The following is a 16,436-nucleotide window of genomic DNA, read 5'->3' on the forward strand; positions in this document are numbered from 1 at the left end:
TCTTGGGAAGGCACTGTCTTCCTTTTGGGAAATCACCTACTGTATAAGCACTAAAAGATAAACAGTATCAAACCTCAGAAATATGATCTCATTCAGAATTTTTCAGATTCACAAACAAGAATATGTTCATCCATAAACTGATAAATTAACCTTATCTCTTCATAAGTCAATATTCATTATGTATCTAAACGTCATGGGTGACCATATTTCAACAAAATAACATTCAACTTCACACTATACAAAGTTTTCTTTTCAATATATCATACTCCAATAAAGACTGAAATATGATTTAAGTCGCTCACGTTTTCCAATATATATTGACGTAATTTGGCCTATACGACTATCTTATCCCCCAAAACCTGGGTATCTTGGGATATACCTTATAATGAAATAGACCTTGACCACCACTTTAAACAAGATGACAATATCGCTTTCTGTTCCACTAAAAAATAAAAAAAAAAAAACAAATCTGTTCAAATCAAATTCCCCAAATGATGGCTCCATATTTCCGGATACGTACGAGAGAAACCACAAGTATATGGTTGAATTTAATCCGTATCGACTGCCATGAAAACCTTACATACAAGTAAGACAAATATGTTATCATATATCAATCTTATGCAATTATAACCTTAAAAAACCGTAATAGATTTACTACTACAATACCGATGGTTTTGACTGACCTACCGGCTCAGTCTAGTCCATATACGAACTTCACATCTTTAGAGGTTTTGTCGTACGTAAATACTTATAGAAACCAGTTCAATCTTCCATCATCAACGATATACTATCATGCTACCCATTCAGGAAATGACATACCAGAATTAAAGGTCCCCAAAAAGGAAATTCTTGTGACCTCCTCGTGGATGAGTACACAGACTTGTCACGACTTTATAAAACAGGAGGAAATTACCTTCTATCTTACATTACTGATCTAAAAAAAGAAATTCCTATGTTGAATACTTTACAAATGCTTAGTATTTTTATTATCTATTCACAAAATGATAAATTACAGAATCTTGATAATAAGGAGTGTCATTAAAATTAGTTTAATTATATACATTACATGATACATATATAAAAGGGGACACGTTTTCTTTGGTGTACGTCAGAAATCGTTTTCTATGAAGGCTAATTGAAGACAGACCTCAATAAAATTACGACACTAATGATATTCATTGTTTTCTCTGCCTTAGCCGACCATCAGGGGTTCAGTTTCATAATGGCCACTTATCTGTATTGAGCTGAGCTACGCAACACCTCACAGCTTTCTTACACATTTCTAGACGAGAAGAGCGCTGAAAAAACCTCTTCTTGCAGTACTTCTACCGCAGGCAAGCACTTCCAGCGACGATACTTACAGAAACTGCAGTTTGATTATATAATGACTGATTAGAGTATGGTGGTCATTTTGTCATGAAAATTCTCAAAAGCATAGAGTTGCAGCCAGAGGAGAAACAAGAGGGACCATGGCTTCCCCAATTACAAATAACATCTTTTAAATATTTTCCCTTGCTTAATATCACAGAGGTTTGTGTACAAGTTATATATATATATATATATATATATATATATATATATATATATATATATATATATATATATATATATATATCATGTTTTATTTTCCCCGTGGACTCTTAGGAATATACTTGATCACGCACAAAATTGTGGTCCTTTCCAATATATATATATATATATATATATATATATATATATATATATATATATATATATATATATATATATATATATATATATATATATATATGGGTGGCACAAGTCACGTCTCAAATCAAAATCCTGCTGGCAACGATTCACAAAAAATTACTATGGAACATTTCACATTTTTAAGAAAGAAAGAAAAAAGGTTTCACAACTTAGGCTTTAGATCCACAAAGCTTAAAAGCTTACCAAACTCTTATTCACAAACGAAAGCTCTACTAACATACAACATTTATTTAATAAAAAGATATTCCATAGAATTAAAACCCAAAACAAAATGTCTATAGAATTATAACCTATGTTTCTTATCTCAAGTATTTTATACAAAATTGGTCGAAGGACTTGCAAGCCCAGATTAAAAAAACAGATCCTTATGGATTTACAAAAACAGGTCCTTATGGATTTACAAAAACAGATCCTTATGGATTCACAAAAACAGATCCTTATGGATTTACAAAAACAGGTCCTTATGGATTTACAAAAACAGGTCCTTATGGATTTACAAAAACAGATCCTTATGGATTTACAAAAACAGATCCTTATGGATTTACAAAAACAGGTCATTATGGATTTACAAAAACACTTCATAATTAAATGTCTCTTTAGACTTTAAACCTGCATTACATAGAAAAAAAATTCTAGAGATTTACAACACATCTCAGACTAAAGACTCTTCAGAATTATCAGCTAAAAATTCCTCAGAATTACCAGCTAAAAACTCCTCAGAAATACCAACTAAAAACTCTCAGAATTACTAGCTAAAACTCTTCAGAAATATCAACTAAAAACTCTGATTTACTAGCTAAAAATTCTTCAGGAATACCAACTAAAAATTCTTCAGAATTACCGGCTAAAATTCTTCAGAATTACCGGCTAAAAATTCCTCAGAATTACCAGCTAAAATTTTTTCAAAATGACTAGCTAAAACTTCAGAATCACCTGCTAAAAATACCTCAGTATTAATAAGCTAAAGATTCCTCAGAATTACCAACTAAAACTTCTTAAGAATTACCTGCTAAAAATTCTTTAAAATTACCAGCTAAAAGTTCTCCAGAAATACCAGCTTAAAAATCCCTCAGTATTTCTAGCTAAAAACTGTTCAAATTACCAGCTAAAAAAATCTTCAGAATTACCAGCTAAAAATCCTTCAGAATTACCCGCTAAAATTCTTGAGAATTACCAGCTAAAATTCCTCAGAATTACCAGCTAAAATTACTCAGAATTACCAGCTAAAAATTCTTCAGACTTGCCAGCTAAAATTTCTTTAAAACTACCAGCTAAAAAATCTTAAGAATTGCCAGCTAAAAATTTTTCAAAATTACCAGTCAAAAATTCTCCACAATTACCAGCAAAAAATTCTCCATAATTACCAGCTAAAATTCTTCAGAATTACAGGCTAAAAAATTCTGAAGAATGACTAGCTAAAAAGTCTTCAAAATTACCAGCTAAATTCTTTTTTTAAAGATCAACAGCTAAAAATTCCTCATAATAACCAATTAAAATTTTGAGAATTACCAGCTGAAAATTCTTAAGAACTACAAGCTAAAAACCTTCAAAATCACCAGCTAAAGATTCCTCAGAATTACTAGCTAAAATTCTTCAGAAATACCGGCTAAGAATTCCTCAGGATTACCAGCTAAAAATTCTTCAGAATTACCAGCTGAAATTCCTCAGAATTACCAACTAAAAAGTCCTCAGAATTACCAGCTAAATATTCTGTAAGACTACCAGCTAGAATTATTTAGAAGTGCCAGCTTAAAATTCTTAAGAATTACCGGCTAAAAGTTCTTAAGAATAACCAACTAAAAATTCCTCAGAATTACCAGCTAAAAGCTTCAAAATTGCCACATGAAAATTCTCATTACCAGCTAAAATTCCTTCAGAATCACCAGCTAAAAATCTTCAGAATTACTAGCTAAAAATCTTCAGAATTACTACCTAAAAATTCTTCAGAATAACCAGCTAAAAATTCTTTAAAATTACCAACTAGAAATTCTTTAAATTTACCAGCTAAAAATTCTTTAAAATTACCAGCTAACGTCCCATCTCACATACGCACAGAAGTCTATAGAATTTTGAGCCTATGTCTCACTGACACATAAGTCCTTTGCAATGGTAACCCATGTTTGAAAAAAAAAAAAATAAAAATCACATCTTCACGCATCAAATCTACAAAACTCTACGGTATTTAAAAAAGAAAAATCATAATTTCAACATTACTTCTCATACCGACGTCTTTCACAAATAAAAAAATGGGCCTAGATTTCCTTTTCCCCTTTTCATTAAACATTTGAATAAGTTCCATATCGTAAATTAACGTATTTCATTCATAAAAAACCTCATAAACTCATCTTGCAAAGAGGAAAAAAAGAAATAAATGTAATAAAATGAATAAAAAACATGGTGGATTTAACCTACAAATCTTTACGAACGAAATGATTAATGTAATAAAATAAATAAAAGAATACGGATATAACCTACCAATTTTCACGAACGAAATGATAATTGTAATAAGATGAATTAAAAAGGCGGGTTTAATCTAAAATTTTCACGAACGAAATCATAAATGTAATAAGATGAATAAAACAGGCGGATTCAACCTACCAATTTACACGAACGAAATGATAAATGTAATGAAATTAATAAAAAAGGCGGATTTAACCTACCAATTTTCACGAACGAAATCATAAATGTAATAAAATCAATAAAAAAGGCGGATCTAACCTACCAATTTTCACGAACGAAATAATATATGTAATAAAATGAATAAAATAAAGGTGGATTTAGCCTACCAATTTCACAAACGAAATAATAAATATAACGGAATAAATATAAACAAGGCGGATTTAACCGACCAATTTTCACGAACGAAATGACAAGTGTAATAAAATCAATAAATAAAGACGGATTTAACTACCAATTTTCACTAACGAAATGATAAATGTAATAAAATCTTAAAAAAAAGAGGCGGATTTAACCTACCAATTTTCACGAACGGTAAATTCTACGGATTCATCAATCTACGCTTCATAGACAGGAACTCTGTGTACATATCAACCCACAGTTCACTAAAAGGTTAAAAGAAAGAAAAAAAAAATACAATAAATAATTTTTGAATATTTACAGTTTCTTACATAATCAGATCTTGGAATTATTATCTATTCGTCAATTCTGCTGCCACGTCTACTATTAATATTACTATTATACTACTACTACGTCTACTTCTATTACTACTACTATTACTACTACTATACTGCTACTACTAGGTCTACTACTACTACTACTATTACTACTACTGCTACTACTTCTACTACTATTATTACTACTACTACTACTATTACTACTGCTGTTACTACTACTACGTCTACTATCACTACTACTACTACTACTACTACTACTACTACCACTACTATTACTACTACTTCTACTACTATTATTACTACTACTACTACTATTACTACTACTGCTACTACTACTAAGTCTACTACTACTACTGCTACTACTACGTCTACTACTACTACTACTACTACGTCTACTACTACTACTACTACTACTACGTCTACGTCTACTACTACTACTACTACTACGTCTACTACTACTACGTCTACGTCTACTACTATTACTACTACGTCTACGTCTACTACTACTACTACGTCTACTACTAATGATACTATTACTGTTGCAGCTGCTCCTACTACTTCTCTTAAGGTCTATCATTCCAATTTAATATCATTAACATATTGGGTTTATAACGAATATCAAAATCATTACGAAATATATCGTCACAGTGATAATTGATTATATTGGGTTTATAACGAATATCAAAATCATTACGAAATATATCGTCACAGTGACAATTACTTATATAAGTACGAACCACCGACCCACTACAAGCCAAACCAATGTATCTCTTTTCCTAATATTTCTTTTTTTCTCTGGACTGTTGATGTCTGACTCCATACGTAAATAATTCAGTTATAAATAAAGATAAACTTTCTCTATCAATTATTCCTCCCCCCATACCTATGTCTATCCTGCAGTTACGACAGCTTCAACTAATAGGGTTGTAAGGATAGAAATGGGGAGAGAAAGATCCAGACCAATGTATCTTTTTTTTTCCAATATAATTCAATTTTCTCTGGAGTCTGTTTGACTCCATATTTAAATAATTCAGTTATAAATAAAGATCATTCCATCCCCAACCCCCTCCCATGTCTATCCTGCAGTTACGACAGCTTCAACTAATAGGGTTGTAAGAATAGAAATGGGGAGAGAAAGATCCAGACCAATGTATCTTTTTTTTTCTAATATAATTCAATTTTCTCTGGAGTGTCTGTTTGACTCCATATTTAAATAATTCAGTTATAAATAAAGATCATTCCATCCCCATCCCCCTCCCATGTCTATCCTGCAGTTACGACAGCTTCAACTAATAGGGTTGTAAGGATAGAAATGGGGAGTGAAAGATCCAGACCAATGTATCTTTTTTTTCTAATATAATTCAATTTTCTCTGGAGTCTGTTTGACTCCATATTCAAATAATTCAGTTATAAATAAAGATCATTCCATTTCCCTCCCTCCCTAATCCCATGTCTATCCTGCAGTTACGACAGCTTCAACTAATAGGGTTGTAAGGATAGAAATGGGGAGTGAAAGATCCAGACCAATGTATCTTTTTTTTCTAATTCAATTTTCTCTGGAGTCTGTCTGACTCCATATTCGAATAATTCAGTTATAAATAAAGATCATTCAATCCCCCTTCCCTCCCTAATCCCATGTCTATCCTGCAGTTACGACAGCTTCAACTAAGAGGGTTGTAAGGATAGAAATGGGGAAGTGAAAGACAAGAACAGAACTATAAAGTATAAACAAAGTTTACAGAAGTTTCCCTTCATAGAAAAGAAAATGGATTTGAAGGTTATTAAAGTCATTTCCTTAATGCATTCTACTACCTATGATTTTGCAAGTAGTTTAGCTAACTGGTCCTACAACGTCACAAAGAGGATGCCTAATCACTTAGTATTCAGTGAATAAAAGAATTAAAAGGCATAATTAAGTTATACGTAGGTAATTTAAGCGTATTACACACACACACACACACACACACGAGAAACAGCTGTCGCTTTTTGTGGCAGAGATGGGAAGCGTACACAGCTACGCACGACCATAACGACCCTTCGGTATGATGGTCTGACCTTTGACCTGACCTTTCGAGGATAAGATCAAAGGATCACAGATGAGCGGCATCTCATACCACTAGAGTCGTGCCGTTATGAGCCCGGGGGTCGAACCTTCGCGCTCGACTAATAAAGGTCTGAGTATTTATGGCCAGACCATTATTCCTGCCTTTGCAGAGATATATCCACATCTGCATGCAACGTGTGGTCACCGCGATGGTGGGGCAGATATTACTGGATAATTTATGTGCGGTCATCGAGGTGGAGACGTGGCCAGGCAGGTGGGCAATGTAGGCGAGTTGCCGTGTCGGCCGGTGGTCAGTCTCGGCGAGTTGCGGTGACGGCCGTCGGTCATGGAGAATGATTAATGGATGAAGTGGGGCGGGAAGCGTGCCATTAATATGACCATCACGCCATCTCTCTCTCTTTCTCTCTTCCAAAAGCAACGATCCGCTGCGACTGTGAGGCGTTGTCTTGCACCGAAGCGTTCGTAAGAGAGAATCTCACTTGGAACCTGCACGCAAACATGGCAAAAGTGACGAGATCTACATGGCGAGGAAAAAGTATCGTTTATGTAAACACTGGCTTAATCTAGATTTAACTTTGAGTCTAGGAGCAATGATAAGTCTTTATATGGACACAGAACTTCATTGAGATGATAACTTCACCTTATACTCAAAAAGGGAATAAAAAAAACGACAGACTAGCGTGTTAAGGTATGGTTATATACAAGGAAGCGTCCAAGCTCCATGCAATGAAGAGGAGGAGCGTCACTGGGCCTGTGTTCATCTCTGTCCAACTCTAACACAATTCATCATTGCTATTTTTTGTGGTTTTGAGCTTTCATGGTTGATTTGATGAATAATGGCAATCATGATTAGTCTCTATCCTCGCTAGCACGTTAATTTTTCTTTCCCCGGCTAAAATATGTAAGAGTTTGACTTAAAAGCTAAAGGAAGCTATAGTGAGATAGGAGGCGAAATGTCTGACGACTAGAGAGAGGGAAGGCAGTCGACCAGATAAACACTGGGAGGATGGCGACCGATCGTCCAGACTGGACCATGTCTTGAAGAAAACATAACATAACTTGACCAGTTCTTTTTTCACGTCATCCCTATGCAAACTTAAAGAGACTTGAACCTTGAACCAAAACTCTCGCGTCTTATAGCATCCACGTGCATTCTAAAGCTCACACCTGGGATAGAAGAAGATAAAAACCACGCATCGTAATTTCACCTCCAAGATAACCCAGCCGAAGTTTTTTGGCTCTGTCGCTTCATTTCCCAGTGTATAAAAAAAAATAGATAAAGCTAGTAATTAAGACCGAACCAGACGGACATGGGGTTGAGGCGAACAGGCATGATTATCTAGCCAGAAGCAGCAGGAGCAGCAGCCTCATCGCATACTGAACAGGAAACACGAGAAAAAAATATCGGAAAAAAAAACCCACACACAACTTGCCTCGCCATCATCCTGTCTGACGCTAATATTTACCATCGAGAAATGTCGAATAATTATAGCAAAAGATTGTCTTCCTGGTCGCCTCCGGCCGAACCCTCCTGGCGAAGGAGGAGGAGGGGTTCTCCGGTCATCAGGAGGTTCGCCGGGGTCTAATCCCCAACCTCGTCAGCTAGTAATTTGTGATCGGCGGGCATCTGTCACTACGGCATTAATTACCGGGTGGTGGTGCGTGGTGGTGGTGGTGGTGTGTGTGTCGGCTGTGGTCAGAGATCCCCCAGCACACGCCAGCGGTGGTAAGCTATTATACCTCCTGCTCATGGCTATATGGCGTTGTCTACGCCCTCCTCACCTTCCATCAGATTTATGGAAATAGCTCATGATCCTGTCGGTGCGTTTCTCTCAGTGACCTGGTGTATGCATTATAGCCATATTTCACTTCAACAACGCCATACCAACCCTGCCAACAGGGCGCACCTCTAAGGAGACAAGACGGAGAGATAAGTGAGAGAGGGAGAGAGACAAAATAAATCTACAATGAAGGGAAGAGTCGAAGTTTAACCCAGTGCACTGTACTGATGTTCCACTGTGTCAGACATCATAGCTTAAGTTTAACCCAGTGCACTGTGCTGATGTTCCACTGTGTCAGACATCATAGCTTAAGTTTAACCCAGTGCATTGTGCTGATGTTCCACTGTGTCAGACATCATAGCTTAAGTTTAACCCAGTGCATTGTACTGATGTTCCACTGTGTCAGACATCATAGCTTAAGTTTAACCCAGTGCACTGTGCTGATGTTCCACTGTGTCAGACATCATAGCTTAAGTTTAACCCAGTGCACTGTACTGATGTTCCACTGTGTCAGACATCATAGCTTAAGTTTAACCCAGTGCACTGTGCTGATGTTCCACTGTGTCAGACATCATAGCTTAAGTTTAACCCAGTGCACTGTACTGATGTTCCACTGTGTCAGACATCATAGCTTAAGTTTAACCCAGTGCATTGTACTGATGTTCCACTGTGTCAGACATCATAGCTTAAGTGTTACGCGTCGACCAAACCCCGATCGAGCCATAGAAGCTATACAGAGCTGCACCTTTCTTAACTAATATATTCTGTAGTTTAGACATTAACTTGGCAGACACATGTATCTCATCCACCAGTAGACAGTCGACCAGTACACGCTTCAGCGATAGGTCAAACAGTACCCACTCCACCAGTAGACAGTCGACCAGTACACGCTTCAGCGATAGGTCAAACAGTACCCACTCCACCAGTAGACAGTCGACCAGTACACGCTTCAGCGAGAGGTCAAACAGTACCCACTCCACCAGTAGACAGTCGACCAGTACACGCTTCAGCGATAGGTCAAACAGTACCCACTCCACCAGTAGACAGTCGACCAGTACACGCTTCAGCGATAGGTCAAACAGTACCCACTCCACCAGTAGACAGTCGACCAGTACACGCTTCAGCGATAGGTCAAACAGTACCCACTCCACCAGTAGACAGTCGACCAGTACACGCTCTAGCGATAGAAGGGTCGACCAGTACCCACTCCACCAGTAGACAGTCGACCAGTACACGCTCTAGCAATAGAAGGGTCGACCAGTACCCACTCCACCAGTAGACAGTCGACCAGTACACGCTTCAGCGATAGGTCAAACAGTACCCACTCCACCAGTAGACAGTCGACCAGTACACGCTCTAGCAATAGAAGGGTCGACCAGTACCCACTCCACAGTAAGACAGTCGACCAGTACACGCTCTAGCAATAGAAGGGTCGACCAGTACCCACTCCACCAGTAGAAAGTCGACCAGTACACGCTTCAGCGAGAGGTCAAACAGTACCCACTCCACCAGTAGACAGTCGACCAGTACACGCTTCAGCGAGAGGTCAAACAGTACCCACTCCACCAGTAGACAGTCGACCAGTACACGCTCTAGCGATAGAAGGGTCGACCAGTACCCACTCCACCAGTAGACAGTCGACCAGTACCCACTCCACCAGTAGACAGTCGACCAGTACACGCTTCAGCGAGAGGTCAAACAGTACCCACTCCACCAGTAGACAGTCGACCAGTACACGCTTCAGCGATAGGTCAAACAGTACCCACTCCACCAGTAGACAGTCGACCAGTACACGCTTCAGCGATAGGTCAAACAGTACCCACTCCACCAGTAGACAGTCGACCAGTACACGCTTCAGCGAGAGGTCAAACAGTACCCACTCCACCAGTAGGACAGTCGACCAGTACACGCTCTAGCAATAGAAGGGTCGACCAGTACCCACTCCACCAGTAGACAGTCGACCAGTACACGCTTCAGCGATAGGTCGACCAGTACCCACTCCACCAGTAGACAGTCGACCAGTACACGCTCTAGCAATAGAAGGGTCGACCAGTACCCACTCCACCAGTAGACAGTCGACCAGTACACGCTCCAGCGATAGGTCAAACAGTACCCACTCCACCAGTAGACAGTCGACCAGTACACGCTTCAGCGATAGGTCAAACAGTACCCACTCCACCAGTAGACAGTCGACCAGTACACGCTCTAGCAATAGAAGGGTCGACCAGTACCCACTCCACCAGTAGACAGTCGACCAGTACACGCTCTAGCGATAGAAGGGTCGACCAGTACCCACTCCACCAGTAGACAGTCGACCAGTACACGCTCTAGCAATAGAAGGGTCGACCAGTACCCACTCCACAGTAGACAGTCGACCAGTACCCACTCCACCAGTAGACAGTCGACCAGTACACGCTTCAGCGATAGGTCAAACAGTACCCACTCCACCAGTAGGACAGTCGACCAGTACACGCTTCAGCGAGAGGTCAAACAGTACCCACTCCACCAGTAGACAGTCGACCAGTACACGCTCTAGCGATAGAAGGGTCGACCAGTACCCACTCCACCAGTAGACAGTCGACCAGTACCCACTCCACAGTAGACAGTCGACCAGTACACGCTCTAGCAATAGAAGGGTCGACCAGTACCCACTCCACAGTAGACAGTCGACCAGTACACGCTTCAGCGAGAGGTCAAACAGTACCCACTCCACAGTAGACAGTCGACCAGTACACGCTTCAGCGAGAGGTCAAACAGTACCCACTCCACAGTAGACAGTCGACCAGTACACGCTTCAGCGAGAGGTCAAACAGTACCCACTCCACAGTAGACAGTCGACCAGTACCCACTCCACAGTAGACAGTCGACCAGTACACGCTTCAGCGAGAGGTCAAACAGTACCCACTCCACCAGTAGACAGTCGACCAGTACACGCTTCAGCGAGAGGTCAAACAGTACCCACTCCACCAGTAGACAGTCGACCAGTACACGCTTCAGCGATAGGTCAAACAGTACCCACTCCACCAGTAGACAGTCGACCAGTACACGCTCTAGCAATAGAAGGGTCGACCAGTACCCACTCCACCAGTAGACAGTCGACCAGTACCCACTCCACCAGTAGACAGTCGACCAGTACACGCTCTAGCAATAGAAGGGTCGACCAGTACCCACTCCACCAGTAGACAGTCGACCAGTACACGCTTCAGCGATAGGTCAAACAGTACCCACTCCACCAGTAGACAGTCGACCAGTACACGCTCTAGCGATAGAAGGGTCGACCAGTACCCACTCCACCAGTAGACAGTCGACCAGTACACGCTTCAGCGAGAGGTCAAACAGTACCCACTCCACCAGTAGACAGTCGACCAGTACACGCTTCAGCGATAGGTCAAACAGTACCCACTCCACCAGTAGACAGTCGACCAGTACACGCTTCAGCGATAGGTCAAACAGTACCCACTCCACCAGTAGACAGTCGACCAGTACACGCTTCAGCGAGAGGTCAAACAGTACCCACTCCACCAGTAGACAGTCGACCAGTACACGCTTCAGCGATAGGTCGACCAGTACCCACTCCACCAGTAGACAGTCGACCAGTACACGCTTCAGCGATAGGTCAAACAGTACCCACTCCACCAGTAGACAGTCGACCAGTACATGCTTCAGCGATAGGTCAAACAGTACCCACTCCACCAGTAGACAGTCGACCAGTACACGCTCTAGCAATAGAAGGGTCGACCAGTACCCACTCCACCAGTACACAGTCGACCAGTACATGCTTCAGCGATAGGTCAAACAGTACCCACTCCACCAGTAGACAGTCGACCAGTACACGCTCTAGCGATAGAAGGGTCGACCAGTACCCACTCCACCAGTAGACAGTCGACCAGTACACGCTTCAGCGATAGGTCAAACAGTACCCACCCCCCCAGTAGACAGTCGACCAGTACACGCTTAGCATAGGGGGTTTTCGACCAGTACCCCTCCACCAGAGACGTCGACCGTAACTTTTTGGGAAAGGGGGGCACCGTCCCCACTCCCCCAGTAGCATCGCCAGTACAGGCTTTTAGCAAAGAAGGGTCGACCAGTCCCCACTCCCCGGAAAAGTCGCCCAGTAACGCTTAGCGATAGAAGGGTCGACCAGTACCTACTCCACCAGTAGACAGTCGACCAGTACACACTCTAGCAATAGAAGGGTCGACCAGTACCCACTCCACCAGTAGAAAGTCGACCAGTACACGCTTCAGCGAGAGGTCAAACAGTACCCACTCCACCAGTAGACAGTCGACCAGTACACGCTTCAGCGAGAGGTCAAACAGTACCCACTCCACCAGTAGACAGTCGACCAGTACACGCTTCAGCGAGAGGTCAAACAGTACCCACTCCACCAGTAGACAGTCGACCAGTACACGCTCTAGCGATAGAAGGTCGAACAGCACCCACTCCATCAGTAGACAGTCGACCAGTACACGCTCCAGCGATAGATATGCAACTAATACACGCTCCAGCGATAGATATGCAACCAATACAAGATCCAGCGATAGATATGCGACCAATACACGCTCCAGCTATAGATATGCAACCAATACACACGCTCAAACAGTAGAGAGTCATCTCAAAGTCTCCAGCAAGGACTTACAGCAGTCACTCTTGCACGACTGAATATTAGGAAATATCACTAAGGTCTCCACCTGCAGAGCCTCCGGCAGGAGGCCCCGCAATTAAGAGAGATTCCAACATGGGTTTCACCCATCCAGAGATCACTGGGAGTCGCCAATATCTTTAAAAAAGGCAAGGAGATCTAGCATTGCATCATACAAGGGGGGCCTATTGACTCTCTCCTTTTTTTCCTGTGTCTCTATCGTGCCATTTGGGTTCATAATTAGCCGCACGGCCACCCTCCGTGGCAATACAGTGCGTCACGAAAGTCTTATCGTTCGAAATCGGTTGGAGGGCAAGGCTCACAGCGGGGATACGGGAAAAGAAGGCATACATCAGACCTCTAAACAGAAACGTACCCTCCACCAACGCCACACTCACCTCTCTAGTAAGGGTCAGTGATCGGCAAAGTGTCGAAGAGTTACGGCTCTAATCTCACATCTCTCTTCCCTAGCATTACGTAGACATGACTAAATGTAATGATCAACGGGTCATTTCAAATTTCTATGGCACAACAAAGAAAAACTAGATCGCTTACGCACATTGGAAGTGAACGGAGACTATTAAGGAAACTATTGTCAAAGAAAAGACTCACTCAGGATATCCATGTGGCATAGGAAAAGCAGAAAAATATCTCTCGTTCATATCCAGTGTTCTTCTCGCGTCGGGTTTGGAGATCGGGGCACACGTGTCTGCCTGGCGGCGGCGGGGTCGCAGAGCAGCGGGAGGCGGCACCAGCTACCCAGGCCAACTGATCGTACCGCAGATAATCCGTTGGACACGTACGGTTCAAAAGTATTATTACCCAGGGGCGAGGAACTGTAATTATGGATCATTTCCAATTGACAATATTGGGTGTCGGACACGCTAAAATGCCGGGGCCGGCGAAAGTTTGGTAAATACACGGAAAAATTATTCCCTGCACCGTATGATATTGACATATATTATCGGTTCTACAATATGGCTTTGGGAACCACGGAACTCTAATGGCTTCGAAATATCTCTCAGTGAAGCGTTATCATATTCCACAGTGTTCTAATGATATTAGAAAACTATAATGTGTTGCAAAATCTATAAAATGTAGGTCGTCTGGTTTTGGCAGAGGTTGGGAGCTAACCAGTTAAGTTAGGCCGACCGCTCGCCCCGCCCAGCCAGCCCCTCCGCCCCGATCCTTCCACCCCTTCTGCAGGAGGGCTGGGGCGCGCCCCTGCCAAAGTACCCCCCTCCCAATAGTTAAGACTGTCAAAGGAAACGGCCAGAAACTAACATAACAGTTCATTTGACTTCATCCAACTGACCGGAATGAATCACTCGTAAATACAGCCAGTGGTGTAAGAATACATCGGAAGGCGAGTGAAAAAAGACATTGTTGACATGGGGTTTCTGGAGAAATATCCTGCGTTCCTTCGACCATATATAAACCCTGTTAATCCTGGAGAACAACTCACTCAGTCTCGTCGATCTTGGATCTGTCAGTGTATTATGAATCTATATATATATATCCTGATCATAAGCCTATAGATTCATAAGGAATTAGGGTGGTAAGGGCTCCATTAGCCTATTGGGTAGCATTACCCAACTTCCACAAAATCAATAGCGGTTCTAATCCTTTTGTAGGAAGATATGGTATTATACCATGGAAGTGGGCGTTCTATGCACTATATACGTTATACATACACATACACTTACCCTTTTTCCCTTAGATGAATTAAAAGCGTTAGAATAATTGTGCAAATAATTCATCATTCTTGAATACGTCTGCTGCACACTGTAGTGCCCCCTTTGGATACGTCCCAGATGATACACACACACACACACACACACACACATATATATATATATATATATATATATATATATATATATATATATATATATATATATATATGTATATATATATATATATATATATATATATATATATATATATATATATATATATATATATATATATATATAGCTGGATTCCATTGCCATTATGATATTTGTGGGAGGTAAGGGGGCATCCATTTTCTTTTTCCTGTAAATCACATTCGTAAAACCTTTTATTGTAGATACAGATAGACTTCAGCGGTTATGATATATCAATATGATGTAAATAGAATATTTATACTTAGTGTTATTTACATTCTGAGCTCTTATGAGGCTACAACGCAAATGCTCAAAATACATATGTCTGCAAGACGGTAATTATTGTATGTATGCAAACACAGACACACCCTAGCCTATGCCAGGTGTGTGTATGCCAGGTGTGTGTGTGTATATATATAACCAGGTCTTAAAGCCCCTGGCTAGCAAGCCAGCTGACGACTCCTGGGGTAAGTTCTTAGATTGGGAAGGGTCTACCAGGCTCCTGGAGACACACACCCTCCCCCATTCACCCTGCCTGCCTGCCTCCCCTCCTTTAATATAACACTTTACACCGACGGCATCAGAGGGGGGAAAAAAAAGCAGGTGGGGGGAATTAACAGATACAGCGAGGCTATAAAGGGAGGACGACTAATAACAATATGAGGCTTTGTTAGCCATAAGGGGTAATTATTAAACCTGGCTAAGACTCACACAGACCAGGAGAACTTAGGAGGATGTGAGAGACTTGAGGGAAGAACATGACAGAGGGAAACATTACCAACACAAGGCGAAAAAAACAAAACAAAACAGGGAGGACATCTGGTGGCGAAAGAGCAAAACAACTCTGTTGTTACTCACAGGTTCCAATAATATTGACGAACGTTTTACTAAAAATCATACCGTACACGAATGCGGATGGAGTGTGCTTGCACTAGCAGTGTACACAAAACTTACAAAAAATAGCAGGATCTGACCGAATCTGATCAGAGGAACACATGATAATAAAGATGGAAGGGTCATTAGTTCTCGAATAAGGGCCTGTATATAGCATGAAGGAATACTGATAGGCAGGCCATTCAAACAGTATGTAAAGGGAAGAGGAACCATACAATCAATTTCTTTGATAACTTATATTGGGATACAGAGAGTTCTGTATCCATGATATACATTACTGTGAAATCTACAATGAAGGCTTTGGTATTTGGGTATCTGTGA

General features: G+C 41.1%; 1 protein-coding gene across 6 annotated transcripts in view; it reads right to left on the bottom strand.

The window, feature by feature from the left end:
* Positions 1-16,436, bottom strand: part of LOC139763541 (deoxyribonuclease TATDN1) — a 505,618-nt gene that overhangs the window by 15,646 nt on the left and 473,536 nt on the right. The window contains exon 1 of one of the 6 annotated variants that reach the window (XM_071689739.1): positions 820-907. The exons of 3 other annotated variants lie outside the window; for them this stretch is intronic. The gene's annotated coding sequence lies outside the window, so the exon portion shown is untranslated. Of the gene's footprint in view, positions 1-655; positions 777-819; positions 915-16,436 lie in introns of those variants that run through there. 2 more of the 6 variants (XM_071689736.1, XM_071689738.1) reach the window with 2 other exon arrangements.

The sequence above is a fragment of the Panulirus ornatus genome, chromosome 47, assembly GCF_036320965.1.
Source record: "Panulirus ornatus isolate Po-2019 chromosome 47, ASM3632096v1, whole genome shotgun sequence".
NCBI classification, from domain to species: domain Eukaryota; kingdom Metazoa; phylum Arthropoda; class Malacostraca; order Decapoda; family Palinuridae; genus Panulirus; species Panulirus ornatus.